Raw genomic sequence first — 23,792 nt, 5'->3', positions numbered from 1 at the left:
AATGTCTTGCTCAACCTGCCAATTTGTACATTTCGAGGGGATTGGGTCCTCCGACGTATTCCATATCTGTGACAGGTAATGTCAACAGCGGTGATGCTTCGGAAAATCTTCGGCGTCTGCGTCCTGCGTCGATGAGCCATCCCCGAGGACCTCCTCCGACAGCCGACGTCACCCGATGTGATAAGTAGGTCGCACGACGCCCGTAGCCTCAGTTCCGTTTTTTCCGCGAACGTGTTCGCTTCGCGAATCTCGGTACGCCTCGACTCTTTGGAGTTTGCTGTATTCTTCTCGGTTCGTTGAACCTGTTCGGTTTTTGTGAAAACCTGTTCGTGACGATGTCTACTTCGTCTTCAAACCCGCGTCCGGGCTTCAAGAAATGCGGGGACTGTGGGTCCAAGATGTCGGTCACGGACTCGCACGACGCCTGCCTCTGGTGCCTCAGGGAGGCCCACTATACGGACGACTGTGTCGACTGCCAGTCGCTCACGGCCAAGGCCTTGCAGGAGCGCAAGAAGAAGCTGTCGGTAGGTCGGGTGTCTAAGCCCCGGAAGTCGAGGTCTATGGGGCTTTCGACGGATGACTCGAGAGGCGACTCTCCGCGTCATCGTCAGAAGTCCAGTGGGTCTCCTTCCAGGAGTCAGTCTCGCCACTCCTCTGCCTCTTCGAGGCATTCCCGGAAGCGCCGGCATTGGTCGCCTTCCCCGTCCTCTTCCGAGGACTCAGCCCGTCGGCGGGTCGCTTATCCCACCATGCAAGCGACACCGGAGGAATGGGCTTCCTTCGGGAAGCAGATGTTGGCGATTCTTGAATCGCAGGGCACCGGTCCGTCCGCGCCTCCAAGTGGGGTCGGTCGGCACCGGTCGAGAGACACCGCTCGTACACCTTCGGGCTCGGGTGGTCGGCACGGCTCGCGGGAAAGGTCCCACTCAGACAAGGGCAGCCGTTCTCGCCATGCCCGTTCCAGGTCCCAGTCCTCGACGCGCTCGGGACCGCGTGATCCTGTGCCGTCTTCGAGGAAGACGTCGATGCCTGTGGCGCAGAGGTCGTCGACGATTTCTCTCGAGGCTCCGCCTCCGAGGGGGTCGTCGACAGTGTCGGCGCCTAGGTCATCGAGAGACACGCTCGGAGATCCGGCTTTCGAGGTCTGTGTCGACACCGTCAATGCTGGCGGCACTGCAGCTGACGTCGATGCCGATTTGCTCGACGTCAACGCCGATTCGTTTGGCGCCCTCGACGCCTTTCGAGGCGGTGGTGTCGGAGGGGCCCCGCGGTACGGGGTTAGCCCCTAGAAAGGCTATGGCTAAGGTCAGACATAGCTTTGGTCCCCAAGTGTCTTCCTCTCACCGCCTGGAGTACATTTCAGAGGGTGATGAAGGCTCTGATGAAGGCTTGGTTCTGGTTACGGTGCCAGATGAGCTTCTCTCGGGTCATAGCCAGTTTGATGACCTGAGGCAGTCACTGCATGATGCCAGTGCACTGGACACCTCTCCGGAGGTGGAGTTTTGTAGGCCGGAGCCTGGCACTCATGCCAATTCTTCGTACAGGCGCCTTATGTCTTCGGTCACCGAGTACTTGGGATGGTCGGCTCCCCCAGGGGAGTTTGTTCAGGATGATCTCACGGACATCCTTGATTTTGGTCCCCCCACTGACCCGGTACTGCCGTTTCAAATGGCCCTGCAGAGAAGGGTGGAGGTGGCTTGGACTGCTCCGGAGAGTCTCCCATCAGTGGGCAAGTCTTTGTCACGAAAATACCGTCCAGCCAGTAGCGACCCCTGCTACTTGTCCAGGCACCCTACTCCAGAGAGTTTGGTGGTGCAGGCGGCTACGGCCCCGGCAAAGCAGGCGTCGTACCCTACCATCCCCCCGGATAGGGACGACAAACGTTTTGATGACTGGGCAAAGAAAGTGTTTTTTTCAGGGGGTATGGCGCTTCAGGCGGCCAACTCTGTATTTGCCTTGTCTCGTTTCACACACACTCTGTGGAACTGTGTTGCTTTAGCAGCTGAGCATATTCCCGAAGGGGACGAACGGGATGGTTTCCTTGCTATGGTTCAGGATGGCAAGGATGCCATGTGTGAGGCCGTTCAGTCGGGTTTGGACATGGTAGATCGTATCAGCCGGTCCATGGCGGCGAGCACCGTAATATGCAGGTTTGCTTGGTTGCTGAAGTCTGGGTTCGCTCCTGATGTGCAGTCCCGGCTCCTCAATATGCCCTTTGACGGTGAACATCTTTTTGGCAGCAAGGCTGACTAGAGCCTTGAGAGGTTGCAGACCTCCAAAGCTGCAGCGAAGTCGTTGGGCCCTGCAGTTCGACAACCTCCGCCTTTTCGTCCTAGGGGACAACAATGGAGGGGGGGGTTCCTATCGCTATTACTCGTCCTTCAGTGAAGTGAGAGGAGCCATCAGTCAAAGAGGCCACCGTAAGAGTGCCAGAGGTGGAAAACAGGGTACACGAGGTGCCAAGGACGCTCGGGCAGTTTCCTCTTTGCCCTCAGGCAACACCGCAGCCGCTACCACTCAGTCATGAGGCCAGGTCCAATGGTTCGCCGGTTGGGGGTAGGCTGGCGCAGCATCTTGTAGAGTGGCGTGTCATTACTTCAGATGTGTGGGTTCTGGAGATCAATACCCACGGCTACTGTCTTCTCTTTCGGCAGAGGCCTCACGACAATCCACCGGGGAACCTCTCTTTGAAGAGTCCGGATCTGCTCCTTGCGCAGGAAATTCAAGCCCTGCTGGAGAAAGGCGCCATAGAACTGGTGCCTGTAGCGGAGAGGAACAAGGGATGGTATTCCCCTTATTTTTTGATTTCGAAGAAAGACGGGGGATTGAGACCCATCATGGACTTGCGCGGTTTGAACAAACTCCTCGGGAAGGACAAGTTCAAGATGGTTACTCTCTCTCAAGTCCTCCCGGTCCTTCAACTTCAGGACTGGTTGGTGTCTCTCGACCTCAAGGACGCTTACTTCCATGTGCCGATCCATCCCAAGCACAAGAAGTACCTGAGGTTCGCGGTCGGCGACTCGCACTTTCAGTTTCGGGTCCTGCCGTTCGGATTGACCTCCGCCCCAAAGGTTTTCACCAAGCTCATGGTGGTGGTGGCAGCAGCGCATATCAGGAAAGTGGGGGATTCACGTCTACCCCTACCTGGACGATTGGTTGATCAGGGGGAGCTCAACCGAGCAAGTCCTGGATCATCTGTCCGTCACCTGCCACTCCCTTCACAAGCTGGGCTTCTCCCTCAATTTAAAGAAGTCCCATTTGACGCCAACACAGCGGCTCCAATACATCGGAGCAGTGCTCGACACATCCCTGGGGCAGTGTTTTCCTCCCCAGGTGAGGGCTCTTCACATTCAGCAGATGGTGCACAAGTTTCAACTTGCCCAGAATCTCCCAGCGTCCAAGTTCTTGAGACTGCTTGGCCTCATGGCATCCTGCATTCTTCTGGTGCCAGAGACTCGTCTGCGGATGAGATCTTTGCAGTGGGCACTCAAGCTCCAGTGGTCTCAGTCCTCCGGCAGGCTGTCGGACCCTGTTCAGGTGCCGCCCTCGGTCGCCCAGGACCTTCTGTGGTGGGCAGTCGAAGGCAATCTGATGAAGGGGGCCCCTGGCCGGAGGTGACGATTGTGACGGACGCATCCCTCACGGGATGGGGAGCTCATGCCAACGAGTTGACAGTCAGCAGTCGTTGGTCTCTGTCGGAGTCCAGACTCCATATCAATCAGTTGGAGCTGAGGGCTGTCAGGCTTGCCCTGAAGGCTTTTCTGCCGACTGTGCGAGGAAAGAGTGTCCTGATTCTAACAGACAACACGGTGGCCATGCACTACCTCAACAAAAAGGGGGGGCAGGGTCACTTCCTCTGTGCAGGGAGGTGATGCAGCTCGAGTTCTGGGCCATCCAGCAGGAAGTTTCGATCTCGGCTGTTCATCTGGCCGGAGACGACAACGAGACGGCGGACGCTCTGAGCAGGCAGAGCATGATCTCTCACGAGTGGGAGCTGGCTCAGGAGATTCTCCTGGAGATCTTCGCCCCTTGGGGGACCCCTCAAGTAGATCTCTTCGCCTCCAGTGTCAACCGGAAGTGCGAAAGGTTCTGCTCGCGGGAATTTCCTCCAAAAGGAGCCTTAGGAGATGCGTTTGTGGTGGAGTGGTCATTCCCACTGCTGTACGCGTTTCCTCCAGTCCCCGTCATCCCGCAAGTACTGCGGAGGTTACGGAGGTTCGGTTCCCGGATGATCCTCATTGCTCCGGCGTGGGCCCGGAGGACGTGGTACCCGGACCTTCTCGACTTGTCCATCTGCCCTCCACGTCGTCTTCCCTACCGAGACGATCTGCTCTCACGGGAGGGGGGTCAGGTTCTTCAACCAGAGGTCAGATCCCTCAACCTTCACGCCTGGCTTCTGAAAGGTTGAGGTATAAGGATTGGGACCTCCCTGAAGACGTGATGGAGATGTTGCTCTCGGCCAGGCAGCCGGCAAGAAAGTCTCTGCACCGTTGCCGTTGGAGAAAGTTCTGAGACTGGTACAGAGTTAAGAATGTGGATCCTTTTGAGTGTGACATCCCCATGGTTCTGTCTTTTTTGCTTTCCTTGGCCTACAGGGGCTTGCAAGTGGGGACCATCAAAGGTTAGCTGGCGGCGCTGTCCATATTTAAGCGCTCGTCTGAAGAATGTTCCTATTTTAAGATTCCTTTAATTTCTCAGTTTTTGAAAGGGCTCACTAATGTGTTCCCTCCGTCACCTTTTCTGGTGCCCGGTTGGGATTTGAACCTTGTTCGTAAGTTTCTTATGGGTGCTCCGTTTGAGCCTTTGCATTCTTGCCCTTTGAGACTGTTAACTCTGAAAACTGTGTTTTTGGTTGCGGTTACTTCCGCTTGCAGAGTGAGTGAGTTACAGGCACTTTCAGTTAAGCCACCCTTCACTGTGTTTCATAAGGTCAGGGTTGTCCTTAGAGTTCGTCCTTCCTTTCTTCTGAAGGTGGTTTCGGAATTTCATTTGAGCCAGAAGGTTGTTCTTCCGGCGTTCTATCCTCCTCCACAACCTGGTAAGGAAGAGGAGAGGCTCCATAGGCTTGATCCTAGGAGAGCGTTGAGCTTTTATATTTCGCGCATGTCCCGGGTCAGAGTGGACGATCAACTTTTCATTGGTTACGCTGGAAAGCGTTTGGGACAAGCTGTGACGAAACAGACTTTGTCTCTGATTATTTTAGCTATCTCCGAGTGTTACCGCTTGGCGGGTAAGGACCCTCCGGCTGGCTTGCGGGCCCATTCTACCAGGGGAGTGGCTGCGTCTACTGCCCTACAGAGGGGTGTTCCTATTCGTCACATCTGTGATGCAGCCACCTGGGCTTCAGTACATACTTTTGTATGTCACTACTCCCTCGATTCCATCCGAGGGCAGGATCTGGCCTTTGGCAAGGCAGTCCTTTATTCCGCAATTTGATTGGGCATGCTAAATTTGTGTTTTAAATTCTTTTCCCACCTCCTTGCTTGGTACTGCTTTGGGAGCCTGTCATAGACATGGAATACGTCGGAGGACCCAATCCCCTCGAAGAACAAGTTACTTTCTTACCTGGTAACGTTCTTTCGATGGGATGGTCCGACGACGTATTCCATATCGCTCCTTCCCTACCTTCCCCGCTGCAGAATTTCTTTTGCGAATTTCTTTTGCGATTGCAGCTTGCGTTCCGCAAGGCCTTGTGTGTCTGACTGGCAGAAAACTGGTGTCACACGTTCTGGGGGGAAAAACTACAACTGAGGCTACGGGCGTCGTGCGTCCTACTTATCACATCAGGTGACGTCGGAGGTCGTTCTCGGGGATGGCGCATCGACGTCATCGACGCAGACGCCAAAGATTTTCCGAAGCAGCACAGCTGTGGACATTACCTGTCATAGATATGGAATACGTCGTCGGACCATCCCATTGAAAGAACGTTACCAGGTAAGAAAGTAACTTGTTCAACTGCAATGCACCCGTCTGTCATGTAATTTTAACTGTAATTTTGTATGCGCACAGATTGTTAGGGAGAATACCCTGAAAAGGCTAATTTGCCAAACCTAGTGAGTCCCCCAGCAGCTTTGCTGGATTTTTGGTGTTTATTTTTTTCTCCTGCTAAGAGTGAGACTCTTTTTACTCCCACTCTTAGACATGATTTGAGATGTTCCTTTATTTTTCCATGTGTTTAATGGGCTATGGGGTCTTTTACTCCATAGGGTCTCATGTGTTTTTGATGTGGGTTACACAGCACCCTCCGTGCCGTAACCCAGGGGTGTCGTAGCGACCCCCCAACATAGACTCCATACCCTGGGACTGACTACTGTCTCCCAGGACATGTAAAGTCACCATTGGCTTTACTAGTCCCAAATTATGAACAGAAACCAGTACAAACCATCATATTGTGGACATATTGGTCAGGGCAATTCGATTGCCCCGGGGTCTGTTGTTCGAGGGGGCACGTCCCCGTCCCCCCTGATCGAGTTTTGGCTGGTGGCAGTGGATACTACTTTTTATATTCAACCGCAAATATATCTCTATTGGATTTTCCCATTGTTCGAGGCTACCAACTTTAATTATTTAATTCTTATAGCCTCGAACATACCGCCGGTTTATTTAATATTAATTCACCGGTTGGTATTTTTTGCCAGAACTCGATTCTAAAATGGCGTTTGTGTTCTCTTCTGTGACTCCAACCCAAGTCGAGCCCTTTGTTCCACTTTTTGGCAGGTTTCTCCACAGAAGCCTCCAAAAGTGGTGCCACTCTGTCTGGGCACCACAGGGGGTGTCGGAGGGGGTTTAGGCACCCTGGACTGAGTTACCTTGGTAACTCAAGTCGCACTCTTGTGTGATTGGCCCAAGTGGTGAGCCGGCCGGCTCACCACTTAGCATGTTTGATTGACAGCTAGGCTGAATGAATGGGGGTTTGTTGCATAAAAGCAGGGCTTTGGGGACTGGAACTTCAAAAGTCGCCACAGGACCCAAGAACCCGAGGAGGGAGAAGCTGAGCTGACCTGCAACGACGACACCACCGGTGGAGCCCTGCTGAACCGTCTCACCACTTTTCCCGACGACAGAGGAGATCTCCAGTCCGGAGAGTCTTCTTCCTTTGACTGGTGGGGATAACCAGTTTTGCCTTCTTTTCACCTTCCTAGAGCATCTCGTGGCCACCTTGCCCGTGCCAAGCACCCCGGCAACCGGAATACCACGACTTAGCACTACCGCGAAGAGAAGGGTAGTACCTTTTAACCGAAAGAACTCCGCGGCTGGTTTCTTACCTGGCAGTGCAACGACCTTCATCTTTCCTCCACGGCGAGACCTCCTCTTCCTCTGGACGAAACACCGACTTGCACCCGCTGCCAGCAACAACTGCCCCCGCTGGAGGTTCCTTCACACTTAAGGTACTGTGTCCCGCCTGGCTTCCCTTGCGACAGATCGTTCGGGGTGACAGTAAAGCCTCGACTTTCTAACCTGGGCTGGCCTGGGACAGCCTAGCTAACTTTTCCTGACTTTAATTTCATCATTTTTGTGCAAACTATCTACAAGACTCTTTGGGCATAACCCCACTGTGTGAACCTGGACCCCTTCTGCTTGCTCTCTCCAAGAGTTGGGCCTGGCAATTGACTTCCTTGTTCTCCAATAGAACTCTGCCTATCCTGCCTTACTGTGGTTCTTTTGATGTGTGTGCTTCCATAACTCTGCCTTTTTCCCTCCCTTTTTAATAACTTATTAGAGTGCCATCGTACGTTAAGCGCTCACCTCTGTCTGAAAATAAGTGGTGTTTCTCACTAAGACTTGTCTGATAAGTAATTAGGGTTGTATATATATAATAGTGACTGTGTGCTGAATTTACTTCTCTCTTTATGCTCGTGTAATCTACAAGTGTGTTGTTAAATAAATAATTATATACTTTTACACCAAAGCTCTGGTCAGTGTTTGCTTGTGCTACTGTGTCTGTGTACCTATTGTGTATACTCTACATACTGCCTAACTCTTCTTGAGGGAAGTCTGACTGCTCAGCCACAGCTACCAAGTGAATCTGTGTGGTACAGACGGCTACCAAGTGGGTTTACTGCCAAACACCTGTAGTCTTAAATCTTTTGCAGTGGTCCCTAAGGGAACTGCACAGGTTTCTGCCTAACACTGGTGTACAGCGGTGGGATGTGTATTGAGTATACATTTTAGTGTGCTTATAGATACCTTAGTGCAACTAACAACAAAGCTTAGCACTAAAAGAAGTATTTTCTAAAACCTGTCAACTATGGAAAGTTATAGTCAAGAATCCCTTGCTACAAAAACTGCTGATTGTTTAAGAGTTTTCTGTAAGCATAAGAATCTCCTGACTAAAGGCAAGAAAATGGAGCTAATAGAAAGGTTGTTAGCAAACCAAAGTCTGGATGGTGGTTCAGAGGAACCTACCACTCCAGCAACTGTAGATAACAGCAATGATATTGATATGAATGTTAGTATTGATAACTTTGAGCCAGAAGCAGAAGAGGAGGTGGAAGATGTTAGAGTTGTCTCCCCTGGGCTTCTACCTGCCCTGCCAGCTGTACCTACTGGACCTTTACCAGGTCCTACACTTAATCCTCAATATATGGAACTAGAAAAAATGAAGCTTGAATTAGAATTCAAAAGAATTAATGCTCAAACAGAACAACGGCACCAAGAACTAAGGCTCAGAGAAATGGAGCTCAATCATGAGCTAGAAATGAAAAAATTGTCTGTGGAAAGTGCTTCTCTCTCCGAATCCTCTAGGAGTTCCAGTCCCAAAAGACCCCGGATGCCTAAGGAGTTGGTGGGTATGTATGAGCCTAAGTTGGATGTGTTGGATTGGTTGAGTTTGTTTGAATATAATCATGGGCTCCAGAACATTACAGGAAATGATTTACTTTCCTGGTTGTTCCCTAGGCTCCCCCCTGTTGCAACTGATGTGGTAATGGAGTTGGGGGAGGAGGATAAGAAGGATTATGAATGTGTGAAACTAGCGATTTGGGAAGACCCCTTCCCAGTACCTTAAGAGGTTTAGGACCCTCAAAAAGCATGATGGTACCCCTTGGGCTACCTGGGTGAGTGAAAGTTTGAAGAACTTAAGAGGAATGGATTAAGGGTTACAAGGTGAACACTTATGAGGGAATGAAGAAACTTGTGACGTTGGAGTCAATTTATGATGCCTGCTCTCCTGAGCTCAGAAAGCACTTGGCTGATTCTAAGGAATTAGATTCCAGAAAACTAGCTAAGGCTGCTGACTTGTGGGTTGCCAACAGGGCTACCCACAAAGAATCTGGGTAACTCAGAAAAAGGATGAGGGGAAGCAGCCAAAAAGGACTACAAAGAGAATGCTAATAATTCCAATTCCAAAGAGGGCCCCAAACAGAATAATAATGGGTAAACCACAAGGGAAACCAAATCTGAGTAGTGTACCCTCTGGTGGTAAACCAGAAGGAGGTCAGAACAAGCCACCATTCCAGAAAGCATTTGGCAAATACTTTGGTTGTGGTTCGCCTGACCATGTGAAAGGAGATCCCAGATATAAGGGTAAACCTTCAGGGGTCCAATTTGTCTCCTTAGCCTTCGCTCCAGAGGAGGAAGTACAAATGGCAAGTGGAAACTTTCGACTGCTGGCTGATGAACCCATTGGAGTCTCAGCCAGTGTTTCTTTAGTGTCTCTGGGTCTGTGGGAACAACAGAATTTAGATGTCTATAACTCTATCCCAAATAATACTAAAGAGTATTATAAGGACAGTGTCCAGGTGAATGGTCAGGAGACTCCTGCCATTAGGGACACTGGGACCAGCATAACTGTGGTGGATAAATCTTTTTTTCAGGGTGAGGATGTTGCTAAGGCACCCAAACGCCTCAACAAGTTATCTGGAGGGCCTGTGCAGATGCTCCCCCAATTACCAGTTCTCATCCAGTGTAATGACATGGCTGTGAAGATACCTGTCAGCATACAAAGTGAGGTACCAGGAAGGGTTCTGTTGGGTAATGACCTGAAAACTCAGAGTAGTGTCACATACCCCCAGACCTCCTAGTAAAAGGTTTCAGGGGCTCACCAGACCTGCAAGGGAGAGAACCATTAGAGGTACTCCAGAGGAGATGATGAAGAAAGATATCACTCCTACTCCACTGGAGTTACAACTTGCTATCACTGAACACAAGGAAGCAAAGGGGAAACCCAAGACTTCCAAGAAACAGCCAACAGCAAGCACTCCAGTGCTTCCAACAAGGACTTCCCCTAGGTTGTCCAAAGTTACACCTGTAACTCCACCTCCAGCTGAGGCTGAGCGGGAGGTACAACCCTGTATGGTGGAACTAGACTCTGAAGAAGAGCTAGTGGAAGGCCAAGAACTCATTGGAGATCTGGATCCTGTTGACCATTCTGAGCTGCAGTCTTTACTGGCAGAAGGTGGACCCAACAGGGCGGACTTCAGTAAGGGACAGAGAGAATGTCCAACTCTGGAAGGTCTTCGCCAACAGGCAGCTTCTCAGGCTGATGGGCAAGAGCCTGGGAAGTATAGGTTGCACTGGGAAGATGGCCTCTTCTACAGTGAACCAACTGAGTCTGCACCTGGAGAATACAAGCGGTTCGAGGTACCTCAAGAAAACAGACAACAGTTCTTGCAACTAGCCCATGAGATTCCTTTGGCTGGTCACTTGAGTTTCAAGAAGACCAAGGAAAGGCTCTCACTCTACTTTTATTGGCCAAAAATTGGGGCTGAGGTAGATACGTTTTGCAAGAGCTGCCATACCTGGGAGCCTTCGGGTAAGGTTGTGTCCAAGATTGTGGCACCTTTAGTGCCTCTCCCAGTTGTGGGAGTCCCATTTGAGAGGGTAGGGATTGACATTGTTGGTCCCCTTGATCCCCCAACCTCCTCAGACAACAGGTTTATCCTGGTTGTAGTAGACCATGCTACTAGGTACCCTGAGGCAATTCCTATGAGGACTGCTACAGCTCAGGCTGTGGCTAAGGCCCTCCTTGGTATTTTTACCAGGGTTGGGTTTCCTAAGGAAGTAATCTCTGACAGGGGGTCAAATTGTATGTCCCACTACATGAAAGCCATGTGGAAAACCTGTGGAGTTACTTACAAGTTCTCTACCGCCTACCACCCTCAGACAAATGGGTTGGTAGAAAGGTTCAACAGAACCATGAAGAGCATGATAGGTGCTTTAGAGGATCCCCTTAAAAGGAAGTGGGACTTTCTATTGCCATGCCTTTTCTTTGCTTATAGAGAAGTTCCTCAGGAGGGAGTAGGTTATTTTCCCTTTGAACTTCTCTATGGCCATCCGGTCAGAGGTCCATTGGCCCTGATCAAGGAGGGGTTGGAGAGTGTTCCTTCTCCCAAGCCAGTCAGAGCGACTGACTATGTGATAGGTCTCCGCAGAAGAATGTCACAAATGATGGCAGAAGCTAGTGATAACCTGAAAGCTGGACAAGCCCTGGTCAAGCATTGGCATGACCAGAAGGCTAACATGGTTGAGTTCACTCAAGACCAGCTAGTTATAGTTATGATCCCAACAAGGCTGAGGGCCTTTCAAGATAAATGGATGGGACCCTTCAAGGTTGTGGGTAAACTTGGAGAGGTGAACTATCTGGTGGACTTGGGCAATCCCAAGGAGGCTCCTAGAGTCTTCCACACCAACCGACTAAAGGCGTAGGTCTCCAGACCTGAAGTAGGAGCCTTGTTTCTAGCTTCGACAGCAGAGGAAGAAGAGAAAGATTGAAGGAGTACATCTCTCTTCAAATCTGACACCTGAGCAACAAGAAGAGTGCAAAGCCATGTTAAATCAGTTTGCCTCTCTGTTCTCACTTTCACCAGGCTTGACCCCCTTGGGGACAGCATGATATACACACTGGTGACTGTCTGCCAGTCAAAAGCAGAGGATATAGAATGTCTGAAAATGTAAGGACCCACATCAAAGGGGAGGTCAAGAAGATGCTTGATCTCGGGGGTAATAGAGCCCTCTACTAACCCATGGTCTAGCCCAGTTGTGTTAGTACCAAAGGCAGGATCCCAAGAATTGAGATTCTGTGTGGAATATAGAGCTCTTAATGCAGTCACCAAGACTGATGCCCACCCTTTGCCAAGGACAGATGAGTTGGTGGATAGACTTGGTTCAGCCAAGTTCCTCAGCACATTTGACCTTACGTCAGGCTATTGGCAAATAGCCCTGACAGACCATGCCAAGGAGAAGACTGCATTTTCTACCCCAGTTGGCTTATACCAATTTAAGGTTATGCCTTTTGGATTGAAGAATGCACCTGCTACATTCCAAAGAATGGTGAATCGGGTTCTGAATGGGATGGAGGACTTCTGCATGGCATACTTGGATGACATTGCAGTATTCAGCCAATCCTGGGAAGAACATGTGAACCACTTAGGGTATGTTTTGCAGGCTCCTGGACAGGCCAATCTGACCATAAAGGCAAGTAAATGCCAAATAGGTCAGAGTAAGGTGGTCTACCTTGGGCATGAGGTAGGAGGTAGAGAAATAAGGCCTTTGCTCAGTAAGATTGAAGCTGTGCAAAATTGGACAACACCTACTACTCAAACACAGGTGAGAGTCTTCCTAGGCCTCACTCGGTACTACAGGAATTTCATTGAGAACTATGGGACCATAGGTTCTCCACTGAATGTGAGCTCCTCTCCAAAATTCCCTAAGAAGGTCAAATGGAATGAGGAATGCAATCAGGCTTTTGAAAACCTGAAGAAAGCTCTTTGCCAAGCACCAGTATTGAGAGCTACTGACTATCACCAAACTTTCATTGTGCAGACAGATGCTTCTAATGTAGGTATAAGTGCAGTCCTTAGCCAACTGGATGAGAAGGGTAGGGAGCACCCCATTTGCTTAATCAGTAGAAAACTGAAGGATCCTGAGACAAGGTGGGAAACAATCGAAAGAGAATGCTTTGCTATTGTGTGGGCACTGAAGAAGTTTAGGCCATACTTGTATGGTTCTACTTTTGTCATTCAGACTGACCACCAACCCTTGAGATGGTTAATGCATATGAAGGGAGAAAATCCCAAACTATTGAGATGGTCAATCTGCCTCCAAGGGTTTGATTTCACCATTGAGCACAGGTCAGGGTGTCACCATCAAAATGCTGATGGACTCTCTAGGATGTATGTCATCAAATAGAGGTATGAGGTTCATCCAGGAGTGGATTAAATTCTCCTGTCCCTTAGTCTGGGGGGCTGGGGGGCGAGTGTTAGGGAGAATTCTCTGAAAATGCTAATTTCCCAAACCTAGTGAGTCGCCCAGCAGCGTTGCTGGATTTTTGGGGTTTATTTTTGTCTCCTGCTAAGAGTGAGACTCTTTTTACTCCCACTCTTAGACATGATTTGAGATGTTCCTTTATTTTTCCATGTGTTTAATGGGCTATGGGGTCTTTTACTCCATAGGGTCTCATGTGTTTTTGATGTGGGTTACACAGCACCCTCCGTGCCATAACCCAGGGGTGTCGTAGCGTCCCCCCAACATAGACTCCATACCCTGGGACTGACTACTGTCTCCCAGGGCATGTAAAGTCACCATTGGCTTTACTAGTCCCAAATTATGAACAGAAACCAGTACAACCCATCATATTGTGGACGTACTGGTCGGGGCAATTCGATTGCCCGGGGTTCTGTTGTTCGAGGGGGCACGTCCCCGTCCCCCCTGATCGAGTTTTGGCTGGTGGCAGTGGATACTACTTTTTATATTCGACCGCGAATATATCTCTATGGGATTTTCCCATTGTTCGAGGCTACCAACTTTAATTATTTAATTCTTATAGCCTCGAACATACCGCCGGTTAATTTAATATTAATTCACCGGTTGGTATTTTTTGCCAGAACTCGATTCTAAAATGGCGTTTGTGTTCTCTTCTGTGACTCCAACCCAAGTCGAACCCTTTGTTCCACTTTTTGGCAGGTTTCTCCACAGAAGCCTCCAAAAGTGGTGCCACTCTGTCTGGGCACCACAGGGAGTGTGGGAGGGGGTTTAGGCACCCTGGACTGAGTTACCTTGGTAACTCAAGTCGCACTCTTGTGTGATTGGCCCAAGTGGTGAGCCGGCGGCTCGACTTTCTAACCTGGGCTGGCCTGGGACAGCCTAGCTAACTTTTCCTGACTTTAATTTCATCCTTTTTGTGCAAACTATCTACAAGACTCTTTGGGCATAACCCCACTGTGTGAACCTGGACCCCTTCTGCTTGCTCTCTCCAAGAGTTGGGCCTGGCAATTGACTTCCTTGCTCTCCAATAGAACTCTGCCTATCCTGCCTTACTGTGGTTCTTTTAAAAGTATTGAAATTTGTGTGCTTCCATAACTCTGCCTTTTTCCGTCCCTTTTTAATAACTTATTAGAGTGCCATCGTACGTTAAGCGCTCACCTCTGTCTGAAAATAAGTGGTGTTTCTCACTAAGACTTGTCTGATAAGTAATTAGGGTTGTATATATATATAATAGTGACTGTGCTGAATTTACTTCTCTCTGTATGCTTGTGTACTCTACAAGTGTGTTGTTAAATAAATAATTATATACTTTTACACCAAAGCTCTGGTCAGTGTTTGCTTGTGCTACTGGGTCTGTGTACCTATTGTGTATACTCTACATACTGCCTAACTCTTCTTGAGGGAAGTCTGACTGCTCAGCCACAGCTACCAAGTGAATCTGTGTGGTACAGACGGCTACCAAGTGGGTTTACTGCCAAACACCTGTAGTCTTAAATCTTTTGCAGTGGTCCCTAAGGGAACTGCACAGGTTTCTGCCTAACACAGAAACCGGAGGGTTATGTGCGCTCTATAAATAAAATAAACAAACACATGGAAACATGCCCTCCCCCCATGTAAGAACACTCCCCATGCTGCCTTTACCCTTAATGCAAGGACAACATTCAATGCCACAGTAGGACACAACCAGCCCCATTGCAGTACCCTTCCCCTACTGCTGCTCCGCCTTCACATAATAACACTCAATTTGGCTTGGCTTTGCCTAAAAATGGCAGTAAAATATGCCATGCTCCTGGCAAAAAAAAATACATGCTCCAATGCACGTGCCAGGCTCAGACTAGGTCAATACCCGAACCAAAACGCAAAATGCTAGTGTGGGCCAGTTTTTTGGGTCAAAGTGGATCACTTTTCTGGCCAATGTGGGCCAGTTTGATGAGCTACTTCACTATGTGGCTAGTATGTTAGTTAGCCATCCTGGATGACTCCTTTAACTACCCCACCTATCTCATTACCCATTATCCTACGCCCCCAAGCACTTAGCCTATCTGTGCATATCCGCCATAGTCAGCCATTACCTCACTTTACAAGGTAGTAATCTTGAAATCAACCTCAATATGTAAGGTAACCACACTTTGTATCATGCCAATTGTGTAAGTCAGCCACAGTTTGCACCTGAGCAAGTAGGGATGGGATAGAATTGTGAATGATCAACATAGGTTACATCTAAATAGAACATTTAAAGACCGTTATGCGTGACACCTAGACAGAATTGTAGAGATAACCATGCTTCACATCTAGATCGAATTGTGGAGATTAGCATGCGTCACATCTATACAGATTTGTGAAGATAATCATGTGTCACATCTAGATAGAATTGTGAAGTTAATAATGCGTCACATCTAGGCAGAATTGTGGGGATTGGTATGCGTCACATCTAGACAGAATTGTTAAGATGAGCATGTGTCACATCTAGATAGAACTGTGGCGATTATCAAGCATCACAGCAAGATAGTGATGCCACTAACCAACACTATTAAGAAATCTCACCCCTCTGCATACACCTTTCAAACTCTAACCAAAAAAACATACCTCTAAAGAAGTAAAAACCGCATGCACTTCACTACACTGCAACAACAAAAACCACACACAGCCTTGCACAACAGCACATGACGGCTACCAACCGGAAAGATCAGAGAACAGTGTTAACCAAACTGAAGCTGCCAACGGCACATCACAGCTCTCTTGCACTTTTCCCACTCAATCCTACTAAACCATACCACCCTTTCTCCTTTCAGTTCCGCCAGAGCACCGGGGGACCACTTCCGTGGTGAAAGTGAGTGGTATAAATATCCTTTAACATGAACCTGGATTTTGGATGATGCGACAGACGCAGACTTACAGCAAGATTCTGTGGGTTTCAGTGTTATAGGATGCCGCTATGCAGACAGATTATGAAGGGTAGGAAGCACCAAGATGTATTCTTGAGTAGTATGACTGGGATTCCTAGAATATTATGCAATAGCACTGCGGAGCAAAAGATTTTGCAAGAGAAGTGATGCCCTTATCAAAGGAACATTTTCTTCCCTCATGAATGAAACATATGGCTTTGTGAGAAGCCAGTTTTCATTAGTTCTTCTCACAGCAAATTGCGTTGGCTATTTCACGCAGTGGCCATATATTTGCATTTGCAAAACGTTGTCATTTAGACAACGGGCAGTGTTTTGTGTGCACATGCTGAATGTAAGGGTGACCTGGAAGCAGGGACTGGTGCACTTATCCCAGTTATTGTGTGGCTTTGTTGTTGTTTTGAATGCTAAGACTATCCTGGAAAACGAGTGTTATGCACTTGGTGGGTGCTGCTCGTTTTCCAGCAACAGAGTGTTGCGTGTGTGGGAAAAGTGGAACTACAAGTGCTAGAATGCAAAGAAAAAAAACAAGACTGGATAAGCACCTACAGACTGGAATGGGTCATGTTGACAAGCATGGATTCGAACTTCTGAAGTGCCGTCTGGTCCCATGATGGAGGCAAGGGCTTTAGCCGGCTACCTTACCTGCATTGCCAATTTATGCTAAAGGGAAAAGCAAATGGGTCATCTAAGTTTAGTGTAAACCTGTTGGTGTTCAGTGTGCAGAAGGGCTGTGTGTTTATGTACTGGTTTTGTGGTCCCAATAAATTATATTTATATTTCCCTTGAATACTTCCTACTTGTTGTAGAGCAATGCAATACATCTTGGGACCAGCTCAATGTCATCATGGTCCAGTTCCACACAGCGCAAAGGATGTAGTACACGGCCATCTGCATTTTTAAAAAGACCATTACGGAGCCAGCCACAAAGTTGCAGACAGTCATGCCACAGAACTGTTTAAAGAACTTTCAAGCATAACCGAATACCGAAACAAAGTGCAATAAGTAGTATAAACTATCAAAGATTCTAGTCGACAGAGACAATAATAGGCTTTCTCCGTTCCTATAAATGGCCTCAGCTTCTCATGCCACATCATATGCAGTGTCTCCGTTCCTATAAATGGCCTCAGCTTCTCATGCCACATCATATGCAGTGTTATCTATTGTCAGCCAGAGGTTTCTCCTGAAATTGATCGGTTGTTTATTTTTATTGCTGTACAGTGTAGATATAAATCCAATAATTGCCATCTCAACCCCCTAGATATATTAACTTTATTTGTAGCACCATATAATGATTATCATGTATATTAGACGAGAAGGTTAGCTCTGGGCCAACACGCTCGCCTTGGGCAAAAGACGATACCATGTAAAATGGGTTTGATACCCGGTCGTTTAAAAGCTGGATTAGTCTGGCATTAAGTGCAATATAAATGACCAATAAAATCAATCAAATTAAAAAGGTGAATCTTTCTAGAGAATCAAATGTGCACACGTAGCCAAAACATGGAATATCATATAATTTGAAACTACATTCAACATTATAAAATCACAATGTTGATGTTCTTTGGCCTTTTTATTCTAAACCATGATCTCACAGTAAATTTCGCCATTCCGTTGCAATCATACTCGGAGCCCAGTGCATGGCCATGCAGGTGTGGCACTGAGGGGTGGGCAATACGCCCTGCTCCACCATCCCTCTTGGGTCCTCTGCATTCACCTTTCAGCAGACCGGTCACGCCTGGGACATCCTTTGGGGTAGGGGAGGGGTGAGAGAGGATGCGTTGGAGTGGTGTGTGTGTGTCTACAGACAAGCAAGTCTGAATACTTTAATGTTACACAGTGAATTTTATATCAGTTATACTGTCGGACTTGAACCCGATGGGGACCTGCAGTATGGTGGGGGTGGCAGTGGGGGGGGGGGGGAGAGTAACGGTCTAACAGAAAATATAATCAGTTCCGTCCACAGTATTTTTACATAAGGCGAGCTCTGCATAAAAACAAAATGGCAATAATTGCTATACACTTTTTTAGATGAATGATGCACAAAACAGTGCTGCCCTATAGCCTGTATTGTGTGCACAACGCAAATGGTAAATTAAGAGCTGTTGGGGGCAGGGTGTGTGAGTGCCATTCCGAATGAACAAGTTACAGTAGTTGACAAACAATTCCGTTTACTGCCCGCCCAATTCTGAGGCAAACCTGAAAATAGCTCTGGCGGAATTAGAATGGAATACCACCGGAAGAATCATAGGTCACACTTTCAAATCACCAATGTTTACTTGCAACCTAGAGGCTGAGGTAAAAGTGTAACATATCCCCAGATTAGGGCCCCTGTAGAGACTATCTAAAAAATGTGGACAAGGGAGCAGGTGAGAATGGGGGAATAGCTGATGTCCACGCCCTTAACCATGTAATGCGTAAAAGGTCAGAAATTACCTTTCTGGTGCATTAAAAAATGTCAAGTGATGAAATGTAGCACTACTGTCCATTAGCTATTTCCAGCATCATTACGATGGTGAACATAGATTTAAAAAAAAATACATATTGCTGGAATACAGATAACACTTGAATTGGGGTGATTTTTAGTAGTGGTGTTTACCTCCGACAGTTTTGCTGCTCCAAAATGTTCTCCACTCAATATGAGACACTAAATATGAGGCTTTACGTTTATGTTAGATTCTGATTATCTCCGAAAAATTGCCTCAGCGCTGACGGCCGCGTGGGCTGGGGACCCGGACGGGTCCCCTTCAACTGGACAAGGTAGGCGACCATCCCTCTCCTTTTGTCCACGGGAGCCCGTAAAACAGTTCCGCGCTACCCCTCGAACCGCGACGGCATTATTTCAAGCCTCCAGCACATCCCTGGCACAACGAGGCCTACTCCTCCCCCTCCCCCTACTCCTGCTGAGGGCCGCGCAGCGCACGAGGCCCTCAAACGACACTCTACGGCAGGGAGACAAGGCCCAGCGCTCACCCCGGCGAGTTAAGTGGAGTACCCACGCACCCAGGAGGGCCCCTGAAGAACCTGTGCAGGATAACCGGACGGAATCAGGACACACCACGCGGAGCTGGGCCTCCTTTTGAGCAGCCAGCATAACCCCATACTACTGCCGAAGGCCTACGGGCGACACTCCCCGGCAAGGTGACAGGGCCTAGCGCCCGCTACAGTGCACAAAGTGAAGTGTTCACGTGCCCGAAGGTGCGGCTGCCCTCCCTCCAGGAGAGCCCTTGAGGAACCTACACACGACAACGGAGTGGAATAGGGGCACATCATATGGCGTAGGTTGGACACTTTATACACAGTTCCCGCGCTCTACAATCATATTCGCATATTGGCCGCAGGTACTGACTACTGAGGCCCTCCTGCCCCCGCTGAAAAACTCCGACCAGAGGGTCCCTCTACTCAGCCAGATTGAGAGATCTTACACCAAACTTCTCAATTCACGGGAAAGCTACCAGGACTGAGGGTTGGGATCCCGTACCAGGGGCGTGTGCCACCTCAGGTAGAAAACTTTTCGCGACCGAACTAGGGCATCCAGCCAGCTCCCTAAGGCCGGGAATCTCTGTGGGAGCACCACGAACAAGCTACAGGTGCACACATGGCGCAACCAGTGAGTCCAAACCCCACTCCCACTACACACAGGGCTGGGACATCGGAATATATGCAAGCAAGAGAAAAAATAGCTACGTACTCATACGCACCCCCCTCCGGCAAACTTACTACCCCCGAAATGGCAACTGAAGCGGCAACACAGGGGGACACAGCCGCTACGAAAGACGATGTTGCGGCCTTATAGGCAGAGATAAAGAATATGGGGGCCTACATAGGTGGCAAAATCGATAACGCATGGACAAGATCGAGGATAGACTGGACGGAGTGGAAAACAACCAAACCTCGATAGACACCATGGAGACACAGCTGGAACATAGGATAACAGAATTCGAGCGGAGGGAGGAGGACTACAGGTTGAAGATGGACGACTTGGAAAACCGGAAGCGACGAAACAACCTTCGCTTCTTCAGAATCCCGGAACAAGACGGGGAGACAGAGGAAGGCCTAAGATCAATACTCCATGATATTATTAAGATCTTGGTTGCTGACGATGAGATCGGCGAACCAAGGACAGAACGGATCCACAGGGCCAGGGGCCCGGCGGGAGGACCGAGGTCGGTCCTCGCCTGCTTCAACAGATACCAGGACAAGGCCAAGATCCACGAGAAAGCGAGGCGTGGAGGTGTCATCACTCTTAATGGAGCACAAATAACGATATATCAGGACCTGTCTGCTATGACACTCGCGCTGAGGAGGATGTGTGGCCCCCTGACGAAACGGCTAAAGGAACGAGACACCCGGTACAGATGGGGTTACCCCTTCTCCCTCACCTTTGAACACAATGGTGCGAGGATCAGGCTGCGATCTGAGCGAGAAATAAAGGCATGCATATTTGAACTAGTGGAGGCGAATGAAAAGAGGAACGATGGAGACGCACCGACGAATGAAGGGAGAGAATGGAGGCTCCAAGGCCCCAAGAGACAGAAAGTTAAGGGATCGAGGAAATATCGGAGAGGTAATGTTTCCCCGGAGGGGGGGCAAATGAACCAAATATACCAGAGATGCACCAAAAGACCTTACGTGATGCTAATTCTTCAAAAGGGGCCTACTTTTGACCCAGTGCAAGACTTATGCTCAACTGCTGTAAGTTAAGGTTTGAAAGGAGGGGGGACGTAATGAGGGCTCAGACTCATGTGCTAGTTATTGTTAGTAAAGGGACCGTGAGGTAACTGTTCCTGCTGGTGGTTCGTGGCCGGTTCAGTGTGATCACTGGACCCGCGCGGACACCGTTGTATGGGGGGGCGGGGAGAGGAAGGGAATGGGGAGGGATTCCAAGACGTAAGGGAGATAAAATATGACACAAATTATCTAAGCACCGCTGGGAAGGGTAAAACACTAGTGCAGGTAGAAGAAGCGATGCCCGGGGTAGAGTGGCTTACTAATGCGAATGTCTTCATGTTGTGTATAGATGGCCAACCCTGAAGGCAACACACGAGGCCCCCTGAGAGTGGGGACACTTAATGTTAAGGGACTCAACTCCCCGACTAAGAGATCATTGGTTTCCAGGGAATTCCGGAGGGCCATAATTGACATTCTGTTTCTTCAAGAAACTAAATATATGAGAGGGGAAGAGAGACCTGTCTTGGGGAGAAATTGTGGAATAGAATTCTGGGGCTCGAGGGTACTGCGCAAGGGGGGTGTGGGGATTCTTATCAAAAAGGGGATCGAATTCCAAGTCACTAAAACCTGGTCGGATGAAGAGGGTCGTGCCCTGTTGGTGACTGGGACTATATGGGGGGGTTGAAGTAACGCTGGCCACAATCTACTCTCCCAATCTGGGACAGCTCAGGTTTCTTTCCAGAACCATCCCGTAAATAATGCTGGAGGCTACTGGTCACATTATACTGGGTGGAGACTTTAACCTCTGGGCGAATCGGGACTTAGACCGAAAGGCGGCCAACCCAACCACAGATGATGAAACAAGAGGGGATTGCAATGATTATGCTAGTATGATGCAAGTATATGCGCTGACTCATGTGTTTAGAGAATTGCACCCCGAAGAAAGGGGATACACCTTCTATTCGGCCCCCCACAACACTTTCACTCACATAGATTATATTTATCTCTCACGAGACCTGTATAATGCCACAAAGCATTCAAAAATCACTCCAATAACCTGGTCCGATCACAACATGGTTTTAACTGATATTCGCTGGGAGGATTTGCCAACTAGGGGGTGGGAATGGAGATGTAACGAGGCCCTGTGGAGAGACCAGGTCTTTAAGGATGATTTGGAAACAGAGATCAGAGAATATTTTAAAACCAACAATACTGGGGAAGTCTCTAAACAGGGAGTATGGGAAGCAGCAAAGGCAACTTGGAGGGGAATCCTCATACGGGAGGGGGCTAGGAAGAAAAGGGAAAGAGTGCTCATTGAAAACAGGCTCACGGGCAAAATATGCCAGCTAGATAGAGGCCAGAGAAGGTGACACCATGGACCCCAGTAAGATCCAGGAGGCCAAAATAAAAACGGGAAGAACTCTGTCACTTAAAGCATGACCAGATAGTGCGCAGGCTGCATCTACTGAAACAAACATTTTATGAAAAAGGAGATAAAGCCGACGCACTACTGGCAGCTAGACTTGGGCTTCAACGGGCGGAACGTAGGGTAACAGAGATAACACACGCTGACCCTACTCAGGAGCAACCCAAACTCTCTATTCCTGAATTATTTGCTGACTTTTATGAATCCCTTTACACCTCCGAAAATGATCCTAACTCCAGTGAGATAGCCAATTACCTGGCCGACATCGGTCTCCCCAGGGTTGCACCCACGGACCTGGCCCTCCTCGTGTCCCCCATAACAGAGGAAGAAATACAAGGAGCGATCAATAGACTAACACTATGCAAATCCCCTGGCGAAGACGGATACACAGCCGGCTTCTATAAAACCTTCAGCACCCTCCTTACTCCATTCCTAGCCGAGTTGTTCAATGAAATTCTTGAATCGGGGGTTGCCCCAGTCTCTTTCGTCCGTGCACTTATAACGGTCATCCCCAAGGAAGGCAGAGATCCCAAGCAATGCGGGTCGTATCGCCCCATATCCTTATTTAATTTGGACGCCAAAATTTACACGAGGGTACTTGCTGCCAGATTGGAGACCCATATGACCCACCTTATCCACTCCGACCAGGTCGGATTTATAATTGGGCGACAAGGAGCGGATACTATGAGGAAGACGCTCCATTTAATTTCTGCCTCCCAAACTAGGTGCGACGACCCCGCCTTACTCTCCATAGACGCTGAAAAAGCCTTTGATAGAGTAGAATGGGGCTTCCTAGCCGCAATCCTCCGCACAGTGGGGATAGGACCAAAACTTAGAAGGGGTATACTGGCAGTCTATACCTCACCTAAAGCATCAGTAGCCTTTAACGGGGGGTTACTCGAGGTGGTTCGAGCTCAAACGCGGTACCAGGCAGGGATGCCCACTCTCGGCCATTCTTTTCGCCTTATCGGTCGAACCCCTGGCCCAAAAGTTGAGAGAGGACACCCAAGTAGAGGGCATGCGGCTGGGGCAAGTGAAATATAAGGTGGCGCTGTACGCCGATGACTTACTCCTCCACGTGACTAACCCCAACACATCCATCCCCAGAGCACTCAACCTCCTAGATGAATACGCCCGCGTATCGGGGTTTAAAGTTAATAAATCCAAATCCATACTTTTCCCTCTCCAGGGGTCAGTAGAAACGAACAATGATAAATATCAGCCCTTAGGCCTCATGATAGAACACCATAAACTAAAGTATCTAGGGATATATGTCACAAGATCATTGTGTGAGCTTTACGATGCCAACTTCCCGGCGCTTCTCGAAAAGTTCCACGCGGACCTCGCCCGGTGGGACAAACTGACCATATCCTGGCTAGGACGCCTTAACGCAATAAAAAGGACCTGCCTTCCAAGATTTCTATACCCTTTTCAAATGCTCCCTATCCAGATGCCGCAACGCTTTTTCATGGAGGTCAAGAAGGCAATTATGAGATTTCTATGGCAGGGGAAGAGGACTAGAATAGCATACTCTAACCTGATACTGGCTAAAGACAAAGGCGGGGTAGGCCTCCACGACATTCAAAAAT

The 23,792-nt window shown here is 48.9% G+C and overlaps 1 protein-coding gene across 2 annotated transcripts in view; it reads right to left on the bottom strand.

Annotated features, from left to right (window-relative positions):
• GAS6 (growth arrest specific 6) overlaps nucleotides 1–23,792 on the bottom strand; it is a 975,360-nt gene that overhangs the window by 181,894 nt on the left and 769,674 nt on the right. The window lies entirely within an intron of this gene.

This window comes from Ambystoma mexicanum, chromosome 7p (genome assembly GCF_040938575.1).
Source record: "Ambystoma mexicanum isolate Mex_15411 chromosome 7p, UKY_AmexF1_1, whole genome shotgun sequence".
Taxonomy (NCBI): Eukaryota; Metazoa; Chordata; class Amphibia; order Caudata; family Ambystomatidae; genus Ambystoma; species Ambystoma mexicanum.
This window is presented reverse-complemented; position numbering and strand designations above follow the sequence as displayed.